At 39.7% G+C, this 19,505-nt stretch overlaps 1 protein-coding gene and 1 pseudogene across 10 annotated transcripts in view; one reads left to right on the top strand and one right to left on the bottom strand.

The window, feature by feature from the left end:
- CEP70 (centrosomal protein 70) overlaps window positions 1-19,505 on the top strand; it is a 140,752-nt gene that overhangs the window by 46,392 nt on the left and 74,855 nt on the right. The gene's annotated exons all lie outside the window — the stretch shown is intronic.
- On the bottom strand, window positions 701-4,922 carry LOC111821436 (eukaryotic translation initiation factor 4E pseudogene; annotated as a pseudogene).

The following is a 19,505-nucleotide window of genomic DNA, read 5'->3' as shown; positions in this document are numbered from 1 at the left end:
AGAAGCTCCTTAGCACAGGGATCCCAGGTCCAAAGGACGCACTCTCTATTCTTCTCCTATTGGTGGTAGGATGTTCTTCCCACCTCTGGGATGGCTCATTTCAAGCCCAGCAGGACAGTGAAACTGTCCAGTCCTCTTAGTGGACAACAATTACCCTATTTGCACTGTCCCACCCAATCACTTGGGTGGGAGTTACAAGACCATGACAAATAAGGCTACACAAATGCGATCCATTGCACTGCACATACGCTCTAGTATTCTTGCCCCAAGAATGACTTTCCAGAATCTCAGAGATAGTCTCTCCATTAGTCACTATTGCAGAGCTGTGTTGGTTGTTGATTCCTTCTAGCACCTTGGGGATTCTTAAGAAGATAGCAAGAAAGGAGCGAAAGGGGAAGAAAAGAAAGGAAAAAAAAACAACAACAACAACTAATGGCTAGAAACAACTCTTTGCATTGTATTAAGTAACTTCAGGGACTTTCTGATTTCTAAATGAGACTGTCTTTTAGATGGTAGGAATGGTTGGTGTTAGATAGAGTCTACAGAGATAGTACAAAGTTTTGGACATGGTCCTTACCTTCTAGGAATTTACAGTCTAGTAAAGGAGATAAAAGGTAAACACAATAATTAAGATAAATAATATGATACTTTAAAGTTCTATAATACATAATGCCACAATAGAGTAATTATTAAAAATTGTACAGACAGTAAGTGCTATAAGAGTTTAGAACAGGAACAAATCAGTTTTGGATGGAGTGACCAGGGAAGCCTTCACCGAGGAGATTTGGAAAAGCAGGAAGACAAAAAAGTGAAAGGCATTTTATAGATATAGATAGAAAAGCATAAGACTTTTTATGACACAATAATTAATCCAGTTTGGATAGAATTCATAGGATTCGTTGGTACCTTCATAGATAGGGGCAGTAACCTATGGAGAGTAGTCACTGCACTACTGTAAATGAGCAAGAAGACATCAATTACCTTAAAAAGAAGGAAGACACTTTTTATACGGAAAAACTGGGTGGTGGGTTATCGATATTTAAGAGTGAAGAGAAGGAAAATGAGAAATTTCACGACTTGAGGGTTTGCAAACACTTATGCTTACAGGAGTCAGGAAAATACTGGAAATGAGTGAAGTGAGATAGGGGACTATGGCAAATTGGAGAACTCTGCCCCATCTGTCTTAACAGGGCAGCTACTACACAGCTTTCGCCAGCTGATACTGTGTAGAAATGTGGGCCTTGTGTAGCTAGATTTTCTAATTTTTCAAGAGAAGCTAGAAGGTTGGATTTATAATAAAATCAGATTTTTAAATGTTCACCACTAATCCAACATTTTTTAAAATATATGGTCCAAAGTGAATACCAGTTGCAGCCTTTGGTCTATGTCTTCAAAAAATTCTAATGTAGATTTGGAGGTTGGTAAGCTTTTTCTGTGAAGGACCAGACAGTAAATATTTTAGGCTTTTGGGGCCATATAGTTGCTGTTGCAACTACTCAGCTCTGCTGTTGTAACATGAAATCAGCCACAGGCTGATTTGTAAACAAATTGACATGGCTGTGTTCCAATAAAACTTTATTTATAAAAACCCACAGCCACAGGGTTTAGCCTGTGGACAACAATTTTCCAACCCCTGATCTAGATGTTGAAGAGAGAGAGTTTGAGATTTTAGTAAGGGTGGAGAAAATTTTAGCATAAACCAAACCAAACCCATTACCATCAAGTCGATTCTGACTCATAGTGACCGTGTAGGACAGAGTAGAACTGCCCCTTAGGGTTTCCAAGGCTGTAATCTTTACAGAAGCAGACTGCCATGTCTTTCTCCTTGGAGCAGCCAGTGAGTTCAAACTGCTGACCTATTGGTTAGCAGGTGAGCACTTTAACAGCTGTACCACCAGGATGGAATGTGGTGAGTGGTAGCCCTGGAGTTATGCAAACTGGGGTTCTCCGACGAAAGATGATAAAAGGATTGAGGCCATTGGGAGTGGTGGTGGTGTTGGATTTGGTTGTCATGAATTTGTAACGAGAGGTTGAGGGAGCTGGGGAACGAGAGATGGTTAGAGGAGAAGAATTAGTTTTTCACTTAACAATTCTTTCATCATCAGTCTAGCTGAAGTGAAATACTTTGACCTTATACTAGACTGTGCTAAGATAAGATGTTTAGATTGAATATTTCTTATTAAGGGAGAGAGAGATGGGAAGAAAATAAGAGACGACATTATAAATAAAGTTTTTACAAACTAAAAGTCATTTAAACTGTTTGCTGCAATGGAACAAGTCTCTCCTAAGCAGAGGGTTTCAGGTCTCATTGACTGAACAGAGTGCACAAACTCTGACAGTTCTCACTCCTAGAAAAGAGACTGACTAGATAATGAGATTTTAGCATCTTTAAGATAAATTTTGACATCGACAACAAGGATATTAGTATCCCCCTAAGAAACAGGAGACAGTAAAGGTATCATAATTAATTGAAAATATTATATTAGTAAAGGAAAAAGAGGAGAGAGGACAAGGAAAGACAGGCTAAGATTTAGAGCCCCAGTGGGATAAACAGGAAGCACCAGAAAGTTACCCAAAGAGTTAGAGGAGCAAGACCAAAGGAAGAAGACAGACAGGACATAGGCTTCTTACAGAGACAGAAACCCTTCTTATCACCCATTTTTAAAATCCACATATATGATGCTGCCTACTCAATTTATTAAAAATGTTAATAAGCATAATAAACTTACGCTCCAAATTTAAGCTGTTCACGTGGAAGACATTACAAGACAAGACACAAGAGACACTGCCTTGCAATAAGAGGTACAAATTCCTTCTTTAAAGATAGAAGAATCTAGTTGTTTAAAAGGCAATTTACTGTACACATTTTATTATTTACAGTTTTGTACACTGTTTTAATATGAACGGGACCGCTTTTCTACTTGAGCTATTTTTAACCAAATCAAAATAACCTAAGTAATACAAAGTGTTAAAATACGGCATGAAGATAAAAAAAAACAGACATACTAATTCTAGTTAGGAATATAATTATGATGTTAGATTTTTTAAATCCACAGTTATGTTTAGGAAGTCACATAAGCATATATCACTGTTTTGAATGAAATACATAAATTTGTAGCAAAACTTTGTAGTTACAAAAAAAATTACCAAAAAATACACCAAATCAATGTTTATTCCACCTTTGTGTCATATTCCTGGATCTTTCACCAGTGTTATATGAGGGGAAAAACAAAATGAAAAACTGAAATCAGAATCACTAATGTTATCAAGTAGGGAAACAAAATCTAGCTGCTATCAGCAAAAATACAGCAGAGACAATACTGTAAAAAGGAACAGAGAAAATTGGTAGAAAACTGTATGCATCATACTCTCAAACCAGCAAAATATGCCACTGTATACCATAGTATGTAAACAATTGTTTTTTTTGCTGTAAGGAATAGCAATGCAAGTTTTTGTTGTTTTTAATATTATAGATAGGTAAATGTGTTTGTAATGGTAATTCTCCTGAGCCATTACAAATGGGCCAGGAATACATTTATGGATTCTGGGGATGATATGTACTGTAATTCTTTGATTGGGATAGTATATACTATAGCCAAAATAATAATAAAAAATAAGAACACAGACGTACAAGAAAAGATGAATGAGACCTCTGTTATATCTTAGCAACGTTTGGAAGGAAATCAAATTTACATGTAGTCAGTCCACTCTGCTTTTGAAGAGGCTTTGGTTCAGCTCCCAAATCTCAATTGTTTGACACAGTCTTCTATGAGAATACTGAGAAGGTGTCTTCTTAAGCAAAAAAAAACTGTTTTTAGGGGTGGAACTGCTCTTGGTAGCTGTGTCTGCATGGGACTGATGACCAATCACTATCTTTGCAGGAAGTCCTAAACTTTCCTTTTATGCCCTCCCTATATGTGTTTTCACATTTAGTAGTCCATATTGCTATCTTATCACCTTTAACATTACACACATGTAGTTCCACATAACTCATCACTGTAGTCATCAAAAGATTCTCCAATATTGGACAGCAGTGCCTCTAGCCAAAAGTGATTGATGTCTCTTGTCTCTGATGTTTATTCAGTGTAATTGGCCATCATCCTCCTCATTTGTTTTTCTCATCTTTCCCGCATGGGCTCAGTACTATCCTTAAAAAGTGAGTAGACATTAAATTACTAGACAACTGGATATGGCTGTACAGAGCCCCCAAATCTTCAACAGTATGCAACTTGGAGATTAGCCAAAGGTTTGTTTGCCAAGTTTTGCTTTTATCGTTTTTTGAAAACCAGAGCAACCAACTATTCTGTAGTATATTTTAATATAGTGTTCTGGGTTAGCAACCTCCTAGTTAGATTCTGTTTTCTCTTCTTCTGTAGGTTGGGATTAGAGGTGGGGGTGGTTTCCAGGTCCACAGTCTCCATCTTAGCATCACCCATTTTTAAGGATAATGTCCAGAGTTTTTCCCATCATGAAGCATATAGAAAATGATGTGTGCGGACAGAGCCAAGATGGCGGACTAGTGAGACGTACTAAGCCATCCCACTGCAACAAAGACCTGAAAAACCAAGTAAAACAGATGCAGACATCAGTCCTCCAACCCTGAACCTTAAATGAAGGGATAAAGTATTAGATCAGAAGCCACTGAGAAGAAGAAACTGACAGAAAATGGCAAAGGAGTAGAGATACGGAGTGGGGGTTCCCAGCCAAACAACATGACTCAGCATGGCCATCTTGGAATAAAGCCAACAACCCCGCACGAAGTACAGTGTGGACACACCTAAGGGCTAAGACTACATTTGCTCGCTCCAACTCAGTGAGGAACCCAGACTCATGCCTGGTAACCACAGGAGCATGCTCATGCTCCTACAACCCCCGCTGCTCTGGTGAATAGTGGCAAGAACCACCCCATCCTGGCAGCCCCAACTGCCAAGAGCCACAATACCAACCCACCTTATTACCCTCCTCCATCTGGCTCCCCTCCGCCCCTGCCTTCACCCCTCTCTCCTGCCTCCTGCACCCTGTGAGTTGGACCCTATGCCCCTCCCTGCCAGCTTGTCCCCCGCCGCACCGTGCTCCACGGCCTGAGGGGAACCAGCACAGACTCCAGGTCACTGACGTGCCGCAATCTGCAGCCCCATGGGGGACTGGCATGGACCTCAGACCTCTTCCCCCTGCTGAGCCCCTGCCGTGCCATGCTCCGCAGCCCCAAGAGGCTGAACCCCATTTCCTTCCCCTCCTGCTTGGCCCCCACCGTACTGCACCCTGTGGCCCCAAGGGGGACCAGCTTGGACCCAGACCCCTCATCGCCAACTTGGCCTCTGCCACACTGCGCTCTGCAGCCCCAAGGAGGACCAGCCCGGACCCCAGACCCCTCCCCACTGCTACAGCCTTGACCCGTCATAGGCCCTGCTCCAGCCCCCAAGCCCAGCCCAGTTCATGCCACAAACAACCCATCTCTGCCTCCTCCCTCCCTGTTGGACCTGCCCTGCTGCACCATAGCTGAGCAACTGGCCCTGCACACCTGGATAAGGTGGTGAGAACTCTCATGCCCACAGACAAACAAGCAACAAAGCATGCCCAGCCTGCCCACCCAGACATAACCAAACGAAACAAAAAAGCAGGATGAAACCTACAATAAATCAATAAATAAAATAGTACCTGAATGTCTTGAGACAGCAGACGATATCAAAACATAAAAAACAGAACAAAAAAGAAAAAACAGGACAAGATGGCTTGAGTAAGTGACCAAAATAAAGCACCAGATGACCTTCTGGGAGAAGAAAAGGCACTAGAACTACTTGATAGGGAATTCAAAAGTCTAATATTCAGGGCTCTCCAAGAGAATAGGAAAGAGAGCAAGGAAAACACAGACAAAATCAAGTAAAAGGCAGACAGAACCAACCAAAACATCGCCCAAACCAAGGAAAACACAGACAAAGCAATAGAAGAATTCAGGAAATAATACAAGAACAAAATGTCAAAATAAATAAGCAGTTAGAAATCATACAGAAACAGCAATTAGAAATCCAAAAGGTAAACATCAAAATTTCAGAAATGGACAACACAGTAGAAGGTTTTAGGAACAAATTTGAAACAATGGAAGACAGAATCAGCAAAATTGAAGACAAATCCATGGGTGCCACTTTGAGGGAAACTCAGAGAAAAGAATGAAGAAAACCTAAGAACTATGTGGGATACAGTCAAGAGCAAAAATTTGCACACGATCGGAGTTCCAGAATGGGGAGAAAATAGAAAATACAGAGAGGATCATTGAAAATTTGCTGACTGAAAACTTCCCTAATATGAAAGATGAAAAGCTGACTATCTAAGAAGCCTAACAAGCCCCATATAGGATAGACCCCAAAAGAAAGTCACCAAAACATATAATCACACTCACCAAAACCAAAGAATCCTGAGAGCAGCTTGAGAAAAACGAAAAGTCACATACAAAGGGGAAACAGAAGACTAAACTCTGATTAAAACAAACAAACCCATTGCTGTTCAGTTGATTCCAACTCATAGAGACCCTATAGGACAGAGCACAACTTCCCCATAGGGTTTCCAAAGAGTGACTGATGGATTTGAACTGCCAACTTTTTGTTTAGCAGTCAAATGCTTAACCACTGCACCACCAGGGCTCCAAGCTCTGATTACTTGGCTGAAACTATGCAGGCAGAAGGCAATGGGATGACACATATAAAACCTTGAAAGAAGAAAATTGCCAGCCAAGAATAACAGAAAATAACAAATATTGGAGAGGTTGTGGGAAGATTGAAACACTTTATGCATTGCTGGATGGAATGCAAAATGGTACAACCGTTTTGGAAAATGATATGGTGCTTCCTTAAAAAGCTAGAAATAGAAGTACCGTACAATCCAGCAATCCCACTCCTAAGAATATATCCTAAAGAAATAAGAGCCATCACATGAATAGACATATACACACGCAGGTTCATTGCAGCATTATTCATAAAAGTAGAAAGATGAAAACAACGTAAGTACCTGTCTTAGTCATCTAGTGCTGCTATAACAGAAATACCACATGTGAATGGTTTTAACAGACATTTATTCTCTCACATTCTAGTAGGCTAGAAATCCCAATTCAGGGTGCCAGCTCCAGGGGAAGGTTTTATCTCTCTGTCGGCTCTGGGGAAAGGTGCTTGTCATCAATCTTCCCTAGTTGAGGAGCTTCTCAGTGCATGGACCCTGGTCCAAAGGACATGCTGTTCTCCTGGCTCTTGCTTCTTGGTGGTATGAGGTCCCCCTGTCTCTCTGGTCGCTTCTCTCTTTTATATCTTGAAAGAGATTGGCTTAAGATACAATTGTAGATTGAGTCCTGCCTCACTGACGTAACTGCCACTAATCCCATCTCATTAACATCATAGAGACAGGATTTACAACATATAGGAAAATCACATCAGATGACAAAATGGTGAACAATCACACAGTACTGGGAATCATGGCCCAGCCAAGTTGATAAACATATTTTTGAGGGACATGATCCATGTCAGTGCCTATCAACAGATGAATGGATAAACAAAGTATGGTACATACACACAGTGGAATACTGTGCAACGACAAAGAACAATGATGAATCTGGCAAACATCTCACAACATGGATGAATCTGGAGGGCATTACACTGAATGAAATAAGTCAATCACAAAAGGACAAGTACTGCATGAGACCACTATTATAAAAACTCATGAAAAGGTTTCCACACAGAAAGAAACAATCTTTAATGGTTACAAGGGAGGGGAGAGGTAGGGAGGGAAAAACACTAACTAGATAGTAGTGAAGGATAAGACAGTACACAGTACTGGAGAACTCAGCATAGCTTGACCAAGGCAAAGTTATAGAAGCTTCACAGACACATCCCAACTCCCTGAAGGACCGAGTTACTGGGCTGAATATTGGGAACCATGGTCTCAGTTGGCACAACATAATTTATAAAGAAAATGTTCTACACCTGATTGCAGTGTGTAACGTCTGGGGTCTTAAAAGCTTGTGAGTGGCCCTCTGAGATACATCTACTGGTCCTATTCCGGCTGGAGCTACGGAGGATGAAGAAAACCAAAGACACAAGGGAAAGATTGGTCAAAGAACTAATGGAGCACAACTACCACAACCTCCTCCAGACTGAGCCCAGAACAACTAGATGGTGCCCTGCTACCACCGCTGACTGCTCTTGCAGGAATCACAATAGAGGGTCCCACTGGAACACGTATACACTGTTGATGGGAATGTAAAATGGTACAACCATTTTGGAAATCAATTTGGCACTTCCTTAAAAAGCTAGAAATAGAAGTACCATACGATCTAGCTATCCCTCTCCTTGGAATATATCCTAGAGAAATAAGAGCCGTCACATGAATAGATACATGCACACCCATGTTCATTGCAGCACTGTTCACAATAGCAAAAAGATGGAAACAACCTAGGTGCCCATCAACAGACGACTGCATAAACAAATTATGGTGTATCCACACAGTGGAATACTATGCAGTGATAAAGAACAATGATGAAGCCGTGAAACATCTAATAACATGGAGAAATCTGGAGGTCATTATGCTGAGTGAATTTAGTCAGTCACAGAAGGACAAATTTTGTAGAAGACCACTATTATAAGAACTCAAGAAAAGGTTTAAACACAGAAGACAACATTCTTTGATGGTTACGAGGGTGGGGAGGGAGGGTGAGGGTTATTCACTAACTAGATAGTAGACAAGTATTGTCTTAGGTGAGGGGAAGGACAGTACACACTACAGGGGAAATCAGCACAACTGGACTAAACCAAAGCTAAGAAGCTTCCTGAATACAGTCAAACACTTTGAGGGACAGAGTAGCAGGGGTAGGGATCTGGGGACCATGCTTTCAGGGGACATCTAGGTCAATTGGCATAACAAAGCTTACTAAGAAAATGTTCTTCATCCTACTTCGGTGAGTGGCATGTGAGGTCTTAAAAGCTTGCAAGCGGCCATCCAAGATGCATCAATTGGTCCCAACCACCTGGAGTAAAGGAGAATGAAGAACACCAAAGACACAAGGAAAATATTAGCCCAAGAGACAGAAAGGGCCACATAAACCAGAGACTTCATCAGCCTGAGACCAGAAGAACTAGATGGTACCTGGCTACCACTAATGACCACTCTGACAGGGAACACAACAGAGAGTCCCCAATAGAGCAGGAGAGAGGTAGAGTGCAGAACTCAAATTCTAGTAAAAATAGCAGACTTAATGGTCTGACTGAGACTGGAGGAACCCCAGAAATCATGGCCCTTGGATTCTCTATCAGCCCAGAACTAAAACAGTTTCTGAGGCCAACTCTTCAGACGGACTGGACTGGGCTGTGGGACATAAAGTGATACTCGTGAGGAGTGTGCCTCTTAGTTCAAGTAGATACAAGAGAGTAAACAGGCAGCTTCTGTCTGGAGGTGAGATGGGAAGGCGGAGACGATTAGGAGCTGGTTGAATAGACGTGGGGAATCACGGGTGGAAAAGAGGAGTGTGCTGTCCCAGTATGGGGAGAGCAATTAGGGTCACATAACAGTGTATGTATAAATTTTTGTATAGGAGACTAACCTGAAATGTAAACTTCATCTAAACTACAACAATAAAAAGAAAAACAAACAAACAATAGAGGGTCCCGGACAGAGTGGGAAAAAAATTTAGAACAAAATTCAAATTCACAAAAATAAAAAAAACAGAACAGACTTGCTGGTCTGATGAAGACTGGAGAAAACCCGAGAGTATGGCCCTCAGACACCCTTTTAACTCAGTACTGAAGTCACTCCCGAGGTTCACCCTTCAGCCAAAGATTAGACAGGTCTATGGAGCCCTCGTGACACAATGGTTAAGAGCTTGGCTGCTAACCAAAAAAGCTCGGCAGTTCAAATCCACAAGCTGCCCCTTGGACACCCTATGGGGCAGTTCTACTCTGTCCTGTAGGGTCACTATAAGTTGGAATTGACTCGACAGCAACGGATTGTTAGGACAAACAATAACAAACGTGAGGAACATGCTTCTTAGTTCAGTTATGTATATGAAACTAAATGGGCACACCAGCCCAAAAGTAAAGAAAGCAGGAAGGGACAGGAAATGTGGATGAGTGGAAACAGGGAACCTGGGGTGGAGAAGGGGTGGTTGTTAACACAATCACGTGGTTGGCAACCAATGTCACCAGACAACTTGCATATTAATTGTTTAATGAGAAACTAATTTGCTCTGTATACTGTCTCCCAAAGCACAGTAAAAAATAAAAGAAAACGTATGTATTCCACATGGGGGTAAACAGACAAAGCTGCTAAAGGCCAAAAACAGCTAGTTTAAGGACTTTGGCCTTCCCAGGCCCTACCCAATTGTCCGCAGGGCTGAGGGGATGAACATCTTGGCACATTCGTAACTCTTGGTGCAGCACACTCTTGTCATACCATTTGGGGGCTCTATTCTAGAGCAGAGACTGAGGAAGTCTTATGGAGGAAGGGACTTTAGAAGGGCAGTTTCTGAATGTTATAGGTTGGTATTCCTTTCTGCCTCCATATGTGAGAAAACTCAAGAAAAGTAAAAAGAAGCAGCAGCAGAAGTGTGAATACAAGGATCAGCCAGTTGGAAATCTTAGAAAACTGCAAATATGCTACAATCTCCCAAAAAAGGAAAAGTTTTTAAATGATAGGCTTTTAGTTATGTTACTTTACCCACTTAGAAATTTTTTACCTAATGTTAAGATATTAATATAGAATACATGGAAGTTATTACTACTGTAGTTATTTTTATTAATATATCCTTGGCTCGGTAGATAGGATTACAGAGCAAAGGAAAGTAACCTAGGAATAAAACCTAGGCTCAATAAGGAGCCTTGGTTGTGCAATGGTTAAGCCCTCTGCTGCTAACCTGAAAGCTTGGCAGTTTCAACCCACCCAACGGCTCTGCAGGAGAAAGGCCTGATGATCTGCTCCCATAAAGATTACAGTCTAGAAAACCGTATGGGACAGTTCTACTCTGTCACACGGGGTTGCTATGAGTAGAAAATAAACTCGAAGGCACCTAACAACAATAGAAGGCTCAGAAAGAATTTCTTCTGAGATACCAGAGGCATTTGAAAAGTTACCCCAGGGAAAACAGTTCTATAGTGAAATTCTAAGTGATGTCCTCTTCTCTAATTCTGTCCTAATTCAAGATCTATTCTAAAGTACAATGCTGTCAGTGATAGGATAATATCCATATGCCTACAAGGAAGACCAGTTAATACGACTATTATTCAAATTTACGCACCAACCACTAAGGCCAAAGATGAAGAAATTGAAAATTTTTACCAACATCTGTAGTCTGAAATTGATCAAACGTGCAGTCAGGATGCATTGATAATTAATGGTGATTGGAACGTGAAAGTTGGAAATGAAGAAGGATCAGTAGTTGGAAAATACGGCATTGGTGATAGAAACATACTGGAGATCACATGATAGAATTTTGCAAGACTAATGACTTCTTCATATCAAATACCTTTTTTCATCAACATAAATGGCAACTATACATGTGGACCTTGCCAGATGGAATACACAGGAATCAAATCGACTACATCTGTGGAAAGAGACGATGGAAAAGCTCAATATCATCAGTCAGAACAAGGCCAGGGGTGACTGCAGAACAGACCATCAATTGCTCATATGCAAGTTCAAGTAGAAACTGAGGTAAATTAGAACCAGTCCACGAGAGCCAAAGTACGATCTTGAGTATCTTCCACCTGCATTTAGAGACCTTCTCAAGAATAGATTTGACACGTTGAACAGTAATGATCGAAAACCAGTTGAGTTGTGGAATGACATCAAAGACATCATATATGAAGAAAGTAAGAGATCGTTAAAAAGACAGGAAAGAAGGAAAGGATCAAGACGGATGTTGGAAGAGACTCTGAAACTTGCTCTTGAACGTCGAGTAGCTAAAGCAAAAGGAAGAAATGAAGTAAAAGAGCTGAACAGAAGGTTTCAAAGGGCAGCTGGAGAAGACAAAGTAAAGTCTTATAATGACGTGCAAAGACCTGGAGATAGAAAACCAAAAGAGAAGAACACGCTCTGCATTTCTCAAGCTGAAAGAACTGAAGAAAAAATTGAAGCCTCAAGTAGCAATACTGAAGGATTCTACAGAGAGAATGTTAAATGACACAGGAAGCATCAAAAGAAGATGGAAGGAATACACAGAGTTACTGTACCAAAAAGAATTGGTCAGTGTTCAGCCATTTCAGAAGGTAGCATATGATCAATAACCGATGGTACTGAAGGAAGAAATTCAAGCTGCAGTGAAGGCATTGGCGAAACACAAGGCTTCAGGAATTGACGGAATACCAATCAAGATGTTTCAACAAACGGATGCAGTGCTGGAAGTGATCACTCATCTGTGCAAGAAATTTGGAGAAGACATCTACCTGGCCAACCAACTGGAAGAGATCCATATTTAAGCCTATTCCCAAGAAAGGTGATCCAACCAAATGTGCATTAATATCACACACAGGTAAAATTTTGCTGAAGATTATTCAAAAGCGGCTGCAGCAGTATGTTGACAGAGAACTGCCAGAAATTCACGTCGGATTCAGAAGAGGACGTGGAACGAGGGATATCATTGCTGATGTTAGATGGATCCTGGCTGAAAGCAGAGAGTACCAGAAAGATGTTTACCTGTGTTTTATTGACTGCCAAGGCATTTGACTGTGTGGATCATAACAAATTATGTATAACATTGGGAAGAATGGAAATTCCAGAACACTTATTTGTGCTCATGAGGAACCTGTACATACATCAGTCATTCAAACAGAACAAGGGGATACTTCGTGGTTTAAAGTTAGGAAAGGTGTGAGTCAGGGTTGTATCCTTTCACCATACCTATTCAGTCTGTATGCTGAGCAAATAATTCGAGAAGCTGGACTATATGAAGAAGAACGCAGCATCAGATTGGAGGAAGACTCATTAACAACCTGCATTATGCAGATGACACAACCTTGCTTGCTGAAAGTGAAGATGAAGCATTTGAAGCACTTACTGATGAAGACCAAAGACCACAGCCTTCAGTATGGATTACACCTCAACATAAAACAAAAATCCTCACAACTGGACCAATAAACAACATCATGATAAACGGAGAAGATTGAAGTTGTGAAGGATTTCATTTTACTTGGATCCACAATCAACACCCATGGAAGCAGCAGTCAAGAAATCCTAAGATGCATTGCATTGGGCAAATCCTCCACAAAAGACCTCTTTAAAGTGTTGAAAAGCAAAGATGTCACCTTGGAGATTAAGGTACACCTGACCCAAGCCGTGGTGTTTTCAGTCGCCTCGTATGCATCTGAAAGCTGGACGATGAATAAGGAAGACTGAAGAAGAATTGATGCCTTTGAACTGTGCTGTTGGCAAAGAATAATTGAATATACCATAGACTGCCAAAAGAACCAACAAATCTGTCTTGGAAGAAGTACACCAGAATGCTCCTTAGAAGCAAGGGTGGCGAGACTACATCTCACATATTTTGGACTTGTTATCAGGAGGGAGCAGTCCCTGGAGAAGGACATCATGCTTGGTGAAGTAGAGGGTCAGCAAAAAAGAGGAAGACCCTCAAACGAGATGGATTGTTACAGTGGCTGCAACAATGGGCTCAAGCATAACAAGGATTGTGAGGATGGCGCAGGACTGGGCAGTGTTTCGTTCTGTTGTACATAGGATCGCTATGAGTTGGAATCAACTTGACGGCACCTGACAGCCATAATTTTGTCCTCTTTAGATAGAAATGTAAACAATGGTCTTGAGAAATGGAAACAGATGGCTTTGAGGTTCACCTCTGATCTGGAATGATCACATTTGGGTTACGGAAGACCGAGAAAACAAAATACAAAATTTCTCTTGTTTTGCTCCTTTTCTTCATCCCTTAAAAGTGGGCACCACCCTGAACATTGAGTTCCTTCTGAGGCTTCTGAAGGCTATTGGAGAAAGAGTAGGGAGAAATTTAGCTGCAGAGATCCCATGTCCAAATGGGAGCTTGGGGGCATGCTTACGATTGCATTTTTACTTCAGGAAAATCACAAAATCTGTCAATAACTAAGTAGAGGACTGTAAGAAAGAAAACAGGATTCCTTACTGAAACCCATTTCTCCTTAGATCTGCAAACATTTAAAATTGTCCTGTACTGTATTCGTATATTAGACTTCTCTTGAGAGCAAATATAGCCAAAAGGTCAGGTATTTTAGAGTATATATAAGGAATCATATGAGTGCACAGGCTTTGGAGCCAGGTTGAGGTTTGAATTCCAGCACTACTACTTAACTATTGGAGTAACTTTAAGCAAGTTATATAAGCCCTATGAGTATTACTTTCTTCACCTATTAAATGTAAAGCACCTCTCTTAGTACCTGGTACATAGTAGCTTCACAGTTATCCTCATTGCCATCTTTCTTAAATTGGTTATTTGTGTAAGGTTAGCATATATTTTAGAAGGTCTAAGGGATATGTTAGTATAGCACTATTCAATAGAAATATAATGAAACCCAGTAATTCCATTGTCTTCTGTTACTTTCAGCAGTTCTGTAAACAGATACGTTTATTGAATAAACAACAGTATCCATGATACGTTTCATAGAGCACCCTTCAGAAAATTGAGCACAAATATTTTCAAGTAAAACAAAACAACTATTTGTAGTATATAGTAGAACAAAACAGTAAGGAAACTTTAGTCTCTTGTTTTAAAAATTCCAATAAATCTGGATTTTTGACTTAATATAGCTGGAGAACTCTCCGTTGTGATAGAAACTAATTTTATCATATCTGGTTGAAATTCTTCTTTGGCAGACATAAAAAATTTAAAAGTATCTACACCACAAGTTTGATATTTTAGGCTGCAAGTTGACATTTCGTAGTAAATTTGGAAGTCCTTTGAGACAAAATATACCCATAGTGTTAATTGGGCAGTGTCAGTGTCTTTTATTGTACCACTCATCTAAAGATAAAGAAAAATATTTTGTAATTTTTCAAATTTTAAATCAATTCTTCTTTGATATTACTAGAAAAGTCTTGTATACTACTGGAAATTATGGGTTTAATTGAAGATCTTTTGCTTTTTGTGTTAGATATCTTTGTGGCAAATATTTATTTTAGCCTATTCCCTTCATAATTTTCTAACAAAATTTTGAAAACAAATTATTTTATCGTCTCTTCATCTAAAAAGTTTCCTTTATTGTGCAAGAATCAAAGCTGTTCATAGCTGGCTGAAGTTACAAGCTCAAATTCTGTTTAAAAATTATTTTTAAAAGTTTTGTTGAATGGTTAATTCTAATTTTTGATGACTAATTTCATAGATTTTTTTGTTGTTGAGAGGAAACTTCTTAGCAAATTCACTGTGTATTCTCTGAAAATGTCTCTTAACATTGTCCACTTTATGATCTTGAAATTATTTTTATAACACAATGTTTTTTTAAATTTTTTTTATTGTACTTTAGGTGAAGGTTTACAGAACAAGTAGTTTCTCATTAAACAGTCAGTATACATACTGTTTTATGACATTGGTTAACAACCCCACGACATGTCAACACTCCCTTCTCGACCTTGGAGGACCTTTTTTTTTGTTTTGGGGAAAATATACATAGCCAAAGATACACCATTTCAGAAATTTCTGCATGTACAATTCATTGACAGCGATTACATTCTTCCAGTTGTGCTGCTATTCTCACTGTCCTTTTCCAAATTATTGCATCACCATTATCTTCAACTCACTGGCCCCTAGGCTTCCCATCAGACCTTTTGAGTTGCTGTTGTCAGTTTGATCTCACGTATATAATTCTTTTTTTCTTTTGTACGTTAGATGAAGGTTTACAAAACAAATAAGTTTCTCATTAAACAGTATACATATTGCCTTATTACAATGGTTAACAACGCCTCGACATGTCAACACTGTCCCCTCTCAACCCTGGGCTGCCTATCACCAGCTTTTCTGTCCCCCTCCTGCCTTCTAGTCCTTGTCCCTGGACTGCTGTGCCGCATTAGTCCCGTTTTGTTTTATGGGGCTGTCTAGTCCCCGGCTGAACGGTGAACCTCGGGAGTGTCTTCACCTCTGAGCTAAAAGAGTGTCTTGGGGCCACACTCTCGGGGTTTCTCCAGTCTGTCAGGCCAGTAAATCTGGTCTTTTTTTGTATAACACAACTTTTTAAAACAGCTTTATTGAGCTATAATTCACCCTTTTAATAATGTGTACAACTCGGTGGTTTTTAGTATATTCACAGATACTTGGCAGCCATCACCATAGTCAATTTTAGAACATTTCCATCACCTCAAAAAGAAACCCCACACCTTGTAGCTATCACTCCGCCATTCTCCCATTGTCTCCCCTCCAGCCCTAAGCAATCCCTAATCTACTTTCTCTAGCTATAGATTTCCGTATTCTAGACTTCCCTATGAATGGAATCATACAACATGTGGTCTTTTGGGACTGACATTTTTCATTTAGCATAATGTTTACAAGGTTCATCCATATTGTATATGTATCAGTACCTCATTCCTTTTTATGATTGAATAATATTCCTTTGTACATATAGACAATATTTTGTTTATCCGTTCATCTGTTAATGGAGATTTGGATTGTTTTCAACCCAGGTTTTGGCTTTTATGATTAATGCTGCTATATATAAACATTTGTGTATAACTTTTAGTGTGAACATAAGTATTCATTTCTCTGGGGTATATATCTAGGAGTGGAATTGCTGGGTCATATGGTAACTGAGCCCTGGTGACACAGTGCTTAAGAGCTGCGGCTGCTAACCAAAAGGTCGCAGTTCAGATCTACGAGCCATTCCTTGGAAACCCTATAGGACAGTTCTACTGTGTCCCATAGGGTCGCTGTGAGTCGGAATCGACTCAATGGCAATGGTTTTTTTTTTTTTTTACGAGTTTATGGTAACTAATCATTTGAGAAACTGCCAGATGTTTTCCAAAGCAGCTACACACTTTATATTCCTACCGGCAGTGTATGAGGGTCCCAGTTCTCATCCTCACCAAGACTTTACTGTTGCCTGAGTTTTTGATTCTAGCCATCTTAGTCAGTGTAAAGTGATAATTCATTGTGGTTTTAGTTTGCATTTCCCTGATGACTAATAATGTTTAACATCTTTCATGTACTTATTGGCCATTTTTATATCTTCCTTGGGGAAATGTCTATTCAGACCCTTTGCCCATTCTTAAAATTGGCCTATTTAATTTTTATTATTGAGTTGTATGAGTTTTTAAAATATATTTTAGATACAAGCCTCTTACCAGATACGTGATTTGCAAATATTTTATCCTATCTGTGGGTTGTTTTTAATTTTAATAAAGTCCATTTTGTCTGTTCTTACGTTGCTTGTGCTTTTGATGTCATATCTAAGAATCCTTTGCCAAATCCAAGGTCATGAATATTTACCCCTGTGTTTTTTTCTGAGAGTTTAATTGTCTTAGCTCTTACATTTAGGACTTTAATACATTTTGAGTTTGTTTGTATATTGTGTGAGGTAAGGAGCCAACTTTTTTTTTCATGTGGCTATCCAGGGTGGCAGAAACAGTTGTGTGTTCAACTACTAGCTGTAAAGTTGGCAGTTTGAACCCACTCAGAGGTGCCTTGGAAGACAAGACTGGTGATCTGTTTCCAAAAGGTCACAGCCTTGAAACCCCTATGGAGCAGTTCTACTCAGCACATATGGAGTTGCCATGAGTCAGAATCAGTTTGATGGCAGCTAACAATAACAACAACAATCCAGTTGTCCCAGCATCCTTTGTTGAAGACTGTTCTTTCCCCACTGAGTGGTCTTGGCATCCTTGTTTTAAATACGTTGACCATAGATATATGGGTTTATTTCTAGACACTCAGTTCTATTCCATAGATTTATATCTATCCTTATTACCATACTGTCTCGATTACTGTTGCTTTGTAATAAGTTTTGAAATCAGGAAGTGTGGGTCATTTTACTTTTTTATTATTTTGGCTATTGATTATTTTGATTATTCTGGGTTCCTTGAAATTCCATATGAATTTTAGAAGCAGCTTGTTAATTTCTGCAAAGAAGTCAGCTGAAATTCTGATAGAGATTTCATTAAATCCGTGGAACCATTTGGGGAGTATTGCCATCTTAACTATGTTGTTTTTTGATCCTTGAACATGGGATATTTTCCCATTTATTTAGATCTTCTTTAATTTCTTTCAAAAATGTTTTGTAAGGTTTAAACACACAATAAAATATTCTTTGATGGTTACGAGGGTGGGGAGTTAGGGAGAGGGGTATTCACTAACTGGATAGTAGACAAGAATTATCTTAGGTGAAGGGAAGGACAGCACACACTACAGGGGAAGTCAGCACAACTGGATTAAAGCAGAAGCTAAGAAGTTTCCTGAATACAACCAAACACTTCAAGGGACAGAGTAGCAGGGGTGGAGGTCTGGGGACCATGGTTTCAAGGGACATCTAGGTCAGTTGGCATAACAAAGTTTATTAAGAAAATGTTCTGCATCCCACTGTGGTGAGTGGCGTCTGGTGTGTTAAGAGCTAGCGAGCGGCCATTTTAAGATGCATCAGTTGGTCCCAACCCACCTGGAGCAATGGAGAATGAAGAACACCAAAGACACAAGGAAAATATTAGCCCAAGAGACAGAAAGGGCCACATAAACCAGAGACTCCATCAGCCTGAGACCAGAAGAACTACATGATGCTTGGCTACCACCAATGACTGCTCTGTCAGGGAACACAACAGAGAGTCCATGGTGCAGCAGGAGAAAAGTGGGATGCAGAACTCAAATTCTAGAAAAAGACCAGACTTAATGATTTGATTGAGACTGGAGGGACCCCAGAAGACATGGCTCCCAGACTGTCTGTTAGCCCAAAATTAAAACCATTCCCAAGGCCGACTCTTCAGACAAAAGATTAGACTGGACTATGGGACATAAAATGATACTCATGAAGAGTGTGCTTCTTAGCTCAAGTAGATAACATGAGACTAAATGGGCAGCTCCTGTCCGGAGGCAAGATGAGAAGGCAGAAACGGTCAGGAGCTGGTTGAATGGACTCGGGAAATCTGGGGTGGAAAGGAGGAGTGTGCTGTCACAATATAGGGAGAGCAATTAGGGTCACATAACAATGTGTGTATAAGTTTTTGTGTGAGGAACTAACTTGAATTGTAAACTTTCACTTAAAGCACAATAAAAAAAAAGCTTCATAGTTTCAGGATATCAGTTTTGTATTTCTTAAATTTATTTCTAAGTATTTTATTCCTTTTTATGCTATTGTAAATGGAATTGTTTTCTTAATATCATTTTTAGATTGTTCATTACGAATGTATAGAAGAACGAATGATTTTTGTATATTGATCTCATGTTGTGCAACCTTGCTGAACTTGTTTATTAGCTCTAATAGTTTTTATTTTTTATTTTATTTTTTTAATATTTTATTGTACTTCAGGTGAAGGCTTACAGAACAGATAGTTTCTCATGTAACAGTAACACACATGCTGTT

The sequence above is a fragment of the Trichechus manatus genome, unplaced genomic scaffold (genome assembly GCF_000243295.1).
Source record: "Trichechus manatus latirostris isolate Lorelei unplaced genomic scaffold, TriManLat1.0 scaffold00084, whole genome shotgun sequence".
Lineage (NCBI taxonomy): Eukaryota > Metazoa > Chordata > Mammalia > Sirenia > Trichechidae > Trichechus > Trichechus manatus.
Note: the sequence above shows the minus strand (reverse complement) of the source record. Positions and strands in the feature narration are given on the sequence as shown.